Below are 11,282 nucleotides of genomic sequence, written 5' to 3'. Positions count from 1 at the left end.
TTACAGTTACAAACTCTTACCTCTGTCAACTCCTTCAAAAATGTCATAACTAAATCCATGAAATATACCTGCAGCTGTCCCAGCCAAAGCTCTCTCTGATCCTGTCACCTCATTAACCTGACTAGCTGCTGTTGTTTTGTTACAGTCTCATTTATTCCTTTTCTGTTGTGTCACTGTTGTTGTATGTGCTTCTATTGTCTACTGTATATCTTAATGTTACTCCCCTTCTCCCTTCCCCTTAGGAGATCTTTCACCTCCTACCAGGCCATTGCCTTAAATAAGAATGTATTCTTAGCAATTCTTGCCTGGTAAAATAAAGGTTTACTACTACTACTACTTTTGCCAAACGTGCCACTGTGCATTAAGACCACAGATCTCCACTTTGGAGAGTCAAGATTCATAACTGATAACTAAAAGTTTAGGATTGGACATGCATGTTCTGGCATGTTAAGGAGCTCATGGATAAACTATACGGATAAACATGTAAAATGCAAATAAAATCAAAATACAAACCTTTAAATATTGTATTAAGAAGAAAATAATACACTGTGTATGAAATGTCGACATTTTACCTCACTGACATGCTGGGTTATCAAGCGTTATCGCACTTCAAAGGCAGACCTCTCCAGGTTGGAGAAACTGATCAGGATCAATATTTTCCTCATATAATTCTATTTATTGCATCTTTTATATGGGTGTTGGTTTTTAGGGTGTTTTTATTTCTCCTTTCTTGGTTCTTGTATACGACAGTGCTGAGTGAGTGTGATGGAGATGTACATTTCCCTGAGGGAACCTCCCAAAGGGATTAATAAAGTCATCTGAATCAGAATCGCTGTTTTATTGATAAATTTATTTTACCTTTATTTAAACAGGTAAGTCAATTGAGAACAGTTTCTCATTTACAATGACGACCTGGGCAAGAGGCAGCACAAAGATTCAAACACATACAATCACAGGGGAACAAACAATCAAACATGATATATAAAAAACATGTAAAAACATGTAAGGTTCTCCAAAATGCTGGAATGGCTAAACCTTCAAATTCCATCTAAACACCTTTTTCTAAAATAGTTATAATAAGATAAAATAGTGACATTGCTTTATAATTCCCAGGAATTGACAGGTTAGAGCTTCGGCCCTGTTTGCTCAGTCTCGCGATATTTGCTACTCCAGTAAACATAGCAATGAGCTATGTCTTTGATCTTGCATACATATTCATATTTTCAATCGAAAACCTTTAAAGTTAGGTTTAGGTCTCGTTGATTGTTAAGCTAAAAGAACTTTATCCACTGATGAAGTCTATAAATGATGATAGAAAACTTAGAAAAATCTTGTAAGTGGTGATTTTATCAAGATTTATAACTGATAACTAAAAGATTAGGATTGGACATGCATGTTTCAGCACATTAAGGAGCTCATGTTTCAATATGGATAAACATGTAAAATGAAAATAAAAGGAAGACAACACAAACTTTTAAGTATATAGAAGAATATAGTGTGTATAAAAAGTTGACATGTAAGTAAGTAAGTAAGTAAGTAAAGTTTATTTATATAGCGCTTTTCACAGACATTTGAATGAATGAATGAATGAATGAATGAATGTAAGCTTTATTCCGAACATGAAAAAACATAAAAACAACACACAAGTCAAAATAGTCAAAACAACAAAAAAAATAAAAGAATGTTACCTCTTTATTGATTTTACAAAAAAACAAGGCACATTATACATTCCAGAAGAACATTTGCATCAAAGAACACTGAGCGACCGATGAGTAAAACAAAACAAAGAAGATACAGAGCGAAAAGGAAAGAAAAGGAATAAACAATAAAAATAAAATAAAAAAAAAAAAAACGCAAGTGATCAGTCAGGAATTAGGGTACAAAGATATTTATGAAGATGCTGGGCTTTTTGAATCATGCACATTTTAAATATTTTTTATTTCGTTTACATATGCAATAAAGATTGGATTAATTTTCAAAAAGCGACATTTATGAATAAAAAAATTAGCCAATATAATTAAATTATTGATTCCAAAGTCTATTTTTTTGTCCTCCACTTGTAAACCAAATTTAATGCTTTCAAATGTAAGAATGGGGAATGGTTTGATCATTATAGGTTATCCAGTATTGGAAAGCATCCCAAAAGGTCCTAGTTAGGCTACAAGATAAAAAAAAAGATGCTCTATGGTTTCGATGTCTGCGTTACAAAAAGTACAAATATTCAAATCTAAATGAAACCTTTTATGTACAAAATCATTACAGACCTCATTCATTATTTTAAAATGAACTTCTTTAGCCTTAGGTGGAAGTGGAAAGGAGAGGTAACTGGTTCTCATCTTAATTAAAAAACTAATAGTGTAATGTTGAAACACATGTTTCCTCTTCAAAGGTGAAGAGAAACACATCAAAGTAAAATTAGTTCTCAAGAATTTATTATTGCATTTTTTATCTAAAAAAATACAACCATCTATAACTAAAGAAGGCATTTGTGGACTAACAACAGAATAAGTCATCATGCCTTTAAGCTGGAGAATCAACTATTTTAGAGAAAGTAGTTTAGAAAACTGATTCTGACTCTGACTCTGACTCTGACTCTGATTCTGATTCTGACTCTGACTCTGACTCTGACTCTGACTCTGACTCTGACTCTGACTCTGACTCTGATTCTGACTCTGACTCTGACTCTGATTCTGATTCTGATTCTGATTCTGACTCTGACTCTGATTCTGACTCTGATTCTGATTCTGACTAGGGTTGTCACCCGTCCGTTAAAATACGGAATCTTTACGTAATTGGGAATTAAAAGTTGCGTTCCGTATTGAACCAATACGGACATATGTTATGCTCTTATTTATTGATGTCATAATATACAGGCGAAGGTCTGAAAATTTGAATATATTGCAAAACTTCATTCGTAGTAAATTCAACTAAAGGTGAAACAAATATATTATTTCCCACTACATGCAAAGTGAGATATTTCAAGGCTTTATTTGTTATAATGTTCATGATTATGACTCACATTTTATGAAAACCCCAAATAAGAAATCTCAAAAAATTAGAATATTGTATGAAATCAATAAACAATTCAATCATCAAAATTATAACAAATAAAGGTTTAACATATTTAGCTTTGCATGTAATGAGTCTATGTAATATATCAGTTTCACCTTTTAAATTGAATTATTGAAATAAATGAACTTTTACACCATATTCTTCACCTGTAGCTTTATTCTACATCTGGGTTGATGTGGACGTACGTAGAATAGTAGGCTATTTCAGTTGTACTGTATGTTTGTCTGTCTGTACAGTCATGCAAGTTCAATGCTATTAAAGCACTTTAAACTTTAAATCAAAGCGTTTTGTTTGTTCATATAAAATAAACACATTTCTATGCAGTTTAGAAGTTTTGGGGATGTCCCTTTTTTTTGGCGGCTGCGCTGCTGAAATTGGGGTGTCCCTTATTTCTATTTGTGAAAGGTGGCAACCCTAATTCTGACTCTGACTCTGACTCTCACTCTGATTCTGATTTTGACTCTCACTATGATTCTGACTCTGACTCAGATAGAGGCTCTGGTCCCGTCTGCCAAGTCTCGCGGTATTTGTCTCCGCGGGATCTGGGCTTGTTTACATTTGGGGTCAGACCGCGGAGCAGCGAGGCCTTCCAGCGGAAAACACGTCCACGTCTCGACTGACACCGCGGCCCAGGCGCTCTCCTCGGGGGGAAAAGTGCCACGCAGGACGACAGGTCCTCTCAGTCCACTCCTGGCCGCGACCTTGACAGGAAAAGTCAAAACAAAGACACAGAGTCCACTTCCTGGTGAGTCCTCGCTTATAACCTCGTGTTTGCGACCCCCGCCTCTGATAATCCACCTCAGGGGAGCCTAGTCCTGACAGGACTCGAACCTGCAACCTGCAGCTGCTTACACTCAAGTCTGGACCAAACTTGGAGAAGTTTCTCCAAACTTCGCTACTTAGCTTAGCCCGCTAGCCATAAAATGCCAACTTGCTGTCTTTAAAACTCTTTTAATTACGATCTGGACTCTGTCATTGATCGATACCGGCGGCATTGGGACAGTATTGATACATTATTCCTAACCACGGCTTTAGTGCAGCCTGGGTTTCTCCCTTTTAGACAAATCTGGGGTTGAAACTTGGCACAGTGATGCAACACTGCTGCAATTTTGTTAAAAGTTCAAATTAAACCTCACAAATTCATTAAAAGTTATCAGGCTTGTTCTTAAAAACGTGTTTCCATGTTTTGTCAAACATTCCTGTGTAAAAGCTGTCAAGAAATATACAGTATATGCAGTACTCGAGTTGTAAAAAAAAATCAGGGGGGATGGTGGATTTTATCATATGGGGACAGATAATTTGTGCTGATTACAAATAATATAATATATTACAAATAATAGCACTGACCAAAACACCTGCAGGAATGACATAGCAGCAGTTAAATGCAGCCTTCTGTAAGCTTTAAATATCCACTGGGCTTACATCAAATACATCAAAACACAACAATAAAAAACAGTCTTATGAACTTATCAATATGCCTCTGTCCTTCACAGGATAAGTAAAATGGATCACTGCAAAAACTCAAAATCTTAACAAGAATATTTGTCTTATTTCTAGTTAAAATTTCTTATTTTAGTAAACAAAATCTCATTACACTTAAAACAAGACTCATCACTAGAAAAAACAACAATTTTCACCTGTTTCAAGTAGATTTTCACTTGAAATAAGTAGAGAAATCTGCATGTGGAACACGTTTTTTTTGCTTGTAATAAGAAGATAAATCTTGTCCCATTGGCAGATTTTTCCTACTTATTTCAAGTGAAAATTAACTTGAAACAGGTGAAAATTGTCAAATAACAAGTTATTTTTCTGGTGATGACTCTAAATGTTGAAATAGCAGTAAAACCACATTCATTGATGAAATGACATAAGGGATGGAAAGGAGGGATGATTTTGACCGTTTTTATTTCAGGGGGGATGCCATCCCCCCTCATCCCCCCTCAACTCGAGTACTGAGTATATGTAAAACGAAACTTTCAAAATGCCTGCATGACTTTAACTATAAACTATTTAACTATAACTAACTATGAATCTGATTTTTATCCAAAACATGGTGCTAGGAAGTCAGTTTTATCACAATATACCAAAACTGTGTTATATATTTGTTGTGTAGATATGTATATGCAACCTGCTTATAAACTGTAAAAGCAACACACACTTTGTGTACTTTTATATGAAAGCAGGAAAAACTACTTTTTTATATGTTTAAATTACCCTTTCAATTTTATTTGAAGGAATATTTATACTTGTGAAACATGGCACAGTGACCACTTGTGATGCAACACTGCTGTGATCTTGTTAAAAGTTAAAATTAAACCTCACAAATTCATTCAAAGTTATCAGGCAAGTTCTTAAAAACGTGTTTCCATGCTTTGTCAAAAATTCCTGTGTAAAAGCTGTCAAGAAATATACAGTATATGTAAAACTAAACTTTCAAGATGCCTGCATGACTTTAACTATAAACTATTTAACTATAACTAACTATGAATCAGATTTTTATCCAAAACATGGTGCTAGAAAGTCAAAGCTTCATCACAATATACCAAACTATTATATATTTGTTCATGTGTAGATATGTAAATGCAACCTGCTTATAAACTGTAAAAGCAACACACACTTTGTGTACTTTTATATGAAAGCAGGAAAAACTACTTTTTTACTGTATATGTTTAAATAACCCTTTCAATTTTATTTGAAGGAATATTTATACTTATGAAACATGGCACAGTGACCACTTGTGATGCAACACTGCTGCGATCTTGTTAAAAGTTAAAATTAAACCTCACAAATTCATTGAAAGTTATCAGGCTTGTTCTTAAAAACGTGTTTCCATGTTTTGTCAAAAATTCCTGTGTAAAAGCTGTCAAGAAATATACAGTATATGTAAACCTCTTTCTTTTATGGCACTGCACTTTTTATTTTTATTTTGGTTTTTACCTTTTTTTTGTTAATCTTTTATATGTTTTTATCTTTTTATCTTTATATGGGGGTTTTGGGTTTTGGGGTGTTTGATTTGTAAATGACAGTGCTGTGTGTGTGAGATGGAGATGTCAATTTCCCCGAGGGAACCCCCAAAGGGATCAATAAAGTAATCTGAAATGAAACTTAAGTTAATTTCCAAATGCCTGCATAACTTTAACTATAAACTATTTAACTATAACTAACTATGAATCAGCCAAAACAGGATTCTAAAAAGTCAAAGCATCATCACAATAGACCAAAACTGTATTATATATTTGTTCATGTGTATACGTAAACGCAACCTGCTTATAAACTGTAAAAGCAACACTCACTTTGTGTACTTTAATAAGAAAGCAGGGCAAACTACTTTTTTATATGTTTAAATTACCCTTTCAATTTTATTTGAAGTAATATTTATACTTATACTTATAACATTATTTTGGGATGAGTTGTCTACCTGTATTCATCTTCCTACCCTGCTATCATCAAAAACCAGTTAAAGTAAAGTTGTAATCTCATCGTGGTGGGACGACTGCACATTGTTTTACGCCACTATGTCCAGGTATTGGTGCTGTTACCTAATTGAGTCATTATCGGAGTAATAATAATAATAAATAGGACCATTATCAGTATTTTTAGTGCTTTAATAGTGTTAGTCCAAAGGCTCTCTGGCCATGATTGCGGTTCACTTGGGACAGTGAACGCGGCAGGTGCCCTTTGGTGCACCAAAACATCTGTACCGGGACCATTTGAATAAGATGGACTTTGTGCCATCTTTTTGTAGTGTGAAAGCTCTGTGAATGAGGTGGATTCCTAATTCTTGAGCCAAGAAGACTTTTACTCATAGGCGTAGTGCATTGTGTGTGGTGAAGAACCACATAAACAAACATTGCTATAGAAAGTAATGTTAGTAGCCGTAGACAAATTACTTCTAGCTGCAATTGGGCTACATCAACAAATTTTATAGTTTGTGAATGAAGCTCAAATTTTGAATTTATTTTGCCTTCAGTACAAACAAAATATAAAAACAACCTGTGAACTTTGGGTTAAAATGCAGAGCTGTCGTGCTTCCTTCAGGCCAGTTGTCGAACATGACGGAAAACATGACGCTCTGCCAACACTGATAAAACCAGTGATGGCGCTGACCGCGTGCCACGCCACGTGGCGTTTAGACTGGAATGGAAACAACAATTATGAACAAGAACCGAACCAAGTGAAAAGTGAAACACCAGGAACATCAGGAAACATTGTAAAAGTGATTTAAACCCCATCAACATAGGGGGATCCAAGGAGCTAAGAAGAAAGAAAACAAACAAAATGAAAAAGAATGGCTCTTTTAATCGACAGCAATGTTGACTTTGTGGATCATTCATCTTAAAAAAGAGTTTTCAGTGTTGGAAACTTGTTTTGGAGTTAACTGAAAAGTATGAAAATAAATAGAGATTGACCTGGAATTTATTGAAGGATGGCGCTGAGAAGAGATTTTAAATGTAGCTGGGAAAAATATGTTTTTAGCTAAATGTATGAAATGACGTACGTTTAGATGACTTCAGGTGGAACGTTTCTGGAAATTTTCCACCTCTTTGCCACCCTAGTAACAAGTGAGTGTTTGTCCAGGGTCAATCCAAACATTGTTCCTGACCAGCTACACGGTGCACTGCTGACATATCTGCAGTCATTTTTCCTTCCCCTGTCTCATTCAATAATCAATGGTTGAGGTCATGCAGCAGTTGCTGATGCACTTTCTCTTTAAATGCCATATAAAAGACCCAGTTAAACTGTCTGCTGGTTCTGTCATTAGATCTAACATTAAATATAGCAGTTCAACACATGCAGATACAGTAGATGTAATCTACTAGGAGTGTATATCTCTCCATTATAAAGATAATTCAGTATGTTCTTATATACATGTGCTAAAATGAAAGGACAACACATTTTTAAACAGAATGGTTCAGTTTGATTTCATTTGATGCAGTCTGACACAGTTCCTAACATGTTTAACACGGATGTTATTTTCCAGTCGCTGATGAAAGAAGCCATCTCTACAAAGGGGGCATTAAGTGAGTGCCTTCAAATAGAAATATTTAATGAAAGACTAAGGAGTCACAAGTATTTACAGCACTTCAGTTGGAGAAGAAATGCAATTTAAAGTTCTTTATTGATTTCAGTTTGTACGTAGTTGTCCGTATCTGTCAAGCAGTTGTTGAAGAAATACTCCCCGGTACGTGTCTTTCACTGTGCCACCAAAGTGTCACTCTCAAGTATGCTGTAAGATCTTCAGTAACAGAGAATGAAAACTCGCTACAGTTTTGGAGAAAATGGAAATGTTGTTTACTAAAAAAAGGACAGATTTTGTCTGCAATTAATTGTAATACTTTTTCATAATTTGAATAAACGGGTCAGTACTTTAAGAAATGATGATCAGCATAAGTATTATCACAAGAAATTTAAGCACATTAATTAATGATGAATAAATAAATGCTACCAAAGTATTTAAAAAAAAAAAAAAAAGAAGTTGCACCTCGACAAATACACAGGTATGAAGGCAGTTTAGTCTGTAATAAGTCTAACAATTGTGTGTGTGTTTGCAGAGGGGGTGGGGGTGTGTGTGCAGCACATGTAGGCTGAAAGCCATGCAATGTTGCTGTCGCTGCCCATCACGGCTTAATATTTCAGGCGTCATACTATCACATTTGGCTACGCTACAGAGGGATGATTCAAACAAGAGTTAGTGGAAGCTGACATACCTTGTTGACCCAGTTATTACTCACTTCTCTGTTGCCACATTCGATCATTATCAGAGACAACAGGCTTGAGTCTGCCAGCATCATCAGGTGATTGAGATGAACACTGGCTGGCTCTGTGAAGTTGATAATCAAGGAATGTGTCATGAACCAGATAATCGGAAAATGGCTGACAAATGTTTGCGTCAGTCTCTGATGAAGGTTTTCTGCCAGTATGTCTCCCCTTGTTTGTCGGCTGATGGGAGGTTTGATCACTCTTGACAGGCTTTGGCAGTACTACATGATTAATGGCTTTGCTGTTGAATATAACTTGGTTGCCAGACAAGTGGTGATCATAATGTTTGGTTTGGTTAAGTGGTAACCCTTAAAGAGGTTTAGAGGTAAGTTGATTAGTATTATCACGGGAAGAGACACTATAGATGATAGATGTGTAAAACTACCAGAGGTAGTTTTACGGGGCCTGATGTGTCTCCATTACAATAAACCTCTCAACCGTAGGTTAGGGGCTCAGAGCAGCCGGAAAAATGCATTATTGGAAGTAGGGCTGGGGATCGATTCAAATGTCAAGAATCGATTCGATTCCGATTCTTAAGATTCAGAATCGATTATCAAGATTTGATTCGATTCGATTCCGATATTGATTTGGGTTAGTGTTATTAAAACTGTTTTTTGAGCTGTTGCATGAATTATATGACTGTCTAGTTATGCAAAATATTACTACTAGTATTATATTGAGATTAAACAGCAAGTATTGGCAGCTAATGATGCTGTAAGGACCAATCACCTCCCAGAATGCTGATAGAACTGCTTTCAGAAACATGTGGGTCAGAATTACCAAACAGATCCAGGGCAGCAAACGGAGACGGATGAAATCGGTTTTATTTTTTCCCACATTCCTTTTTTATTTGTTCCATTTTCGGTCTATTTTGGTTTTTAATTTTTGAGCATTTGGTTTTTAGCATTTTTTGCAAATGTAACCCCAAGACAGTATATAAAGTAATGAAATATAGATAATTTATGCAATTATAACCTAACACTTTAATGTTTTCATACCTTTAAACATATTTAAAGGCAAAAACATGGCACCAGTTATTCTCATGTCCAACAAAACATTCCTTTTTTGGGGATAAAGAAAAAAAATAACCACAAGTTGTAATGTAATGATGAAAAAAAAAAAAACATTAATAAATAGAAAAAAAAAAGATCTTTAGACATATGAATCGATTTTTAGGAATTAATATGAGAATCGATTTAGAATTGGGAAATCTATTTTTTCAACACAGGCCTAATGGGAAGTGATGAGTTGACTTGTTGATTGGATATGCCGTGGTCCGGAGATGACGCCGATCAGTCGTCACTTTTCATCTATCATCACTGTTGCCATGTATCCAAACAGAAACGCAGCAACCGTCTCACCTCCTTCAGTGCTGATCTCATTGTCCTGGTTTGTTTAATTTCGTCGTTGTTTTCTTTTGTTATTACTTGGTAAATGGGAGGTATGGCTTGTTAGTTTGCTAAGCAGCTTGTAGATCCTATTGGATCAGCCACAGTAAATGGAGACACCAAGGCTGAATGTCAGTGAGATTTTGTGTTTCTAAGAAATTATAACTCTTGAGCTAAAATGCCATTTATCGATGTTGAGAAATCTGCTGCAGTCAGAGCCGTGATTTAGCACTATGGAATTTACCAAATCACTCAGTCCTCAGAGAACTTCCTGTTTTAGCCCTACAGCCCCCCCCCCTCCTCTGGATTAAAGATCAGATGAGACATTTGTCATCTGACCACTTCAACAGTCATCTTGCCTTTGGGTTTTCACAAAGAACAAAAAAAAAACTGCCCCCCTCCCCTCTTGCAAAGCATATTTGAAGGAAGATGTTTCCCTAGGCCTTTTTGAGCTACATTAAACACTGTCTTTTGCATGATGTCAAAGCCCTTGGCTAGGCATTGTACTAAAATAATGCTGGAAAAGGTAGCTCAACACATCGGCTACTTGGGCATTGTTGATGCTTGGAGTGTAATGAGAGGATAAAAGCAAGAATTAACTAAAATAAACACAAATAAATGTAAAATTTAAATTAAAAAAAAAATATATATATATACAAAGAAGCTTAATACCTTTTACAATATTATGACATTAATTATTTCCTCAGTTTAGAGTACATTTAAGTTTAAATGCATGAAGCTTAAATCGTTTATTAATAAAAATCTAAATAAAATATTAGTTTTAAATTATGTAATCTATACACATTAAGTGAAGCCCATACAAATATCTTAAAGAAAAAAAATAGTCCTTACAGTCTTTATGATACTATATCCTCTTTGCGCAGTCGCAGACTGTGTGTCCAAGCTGGCAGGTGAATGTAGTTTTTTTTGTGCTCAATTGCTATATTTTTGGCCAGACGCTGGCAACGTGAGGAGACGCAGCAGGGGGCTCTTCGTCGCCACTGCTTCTTCACATCGTTTTGGTATTTAAGAGCCCCGTGGCAATGAGTGTGGGCTGTCTAA

General features: G+C 35.5%; 1 protein-coding gene across 1 annotated transcript in view; it reads left to right on the top strand.

Annotated features, from left to right (window-relative positions):
• Nucleotides 1–3,618: 3,618 nt before the first annotated feature.
• The window catches only part of nek7 (NIMA-related kinase 7), an 84,510-nt gene continuing 76,846 nt past the window's right edge, over nt 3,619–11,282 (top strand). The window contains 1 exon segment of the mRNA XM_061738828.1: nt 3,619–3,817. The gene's annotated coding sequence lies outside the window, so the exon portion shown is untranslated.

This window comes from Cololabis saira, chromosome 13 (genome assembly GCF_033807715.1).
Source record: "Cololabis saira isolate AMF1-May2022 chromosome 13, fColSai1.1, whole genome shotgun sequence".
In the NCBI taxonomy this organism is placed as follows: Eukaryota; Metazoa; Chordata; class Actinopteri; order Beloniformes; family Belonidae; genus Cololabis; species Cololabis saira.
This window is presented reverse-complemented; position numbering and strand designations above follow the sequence as displayed.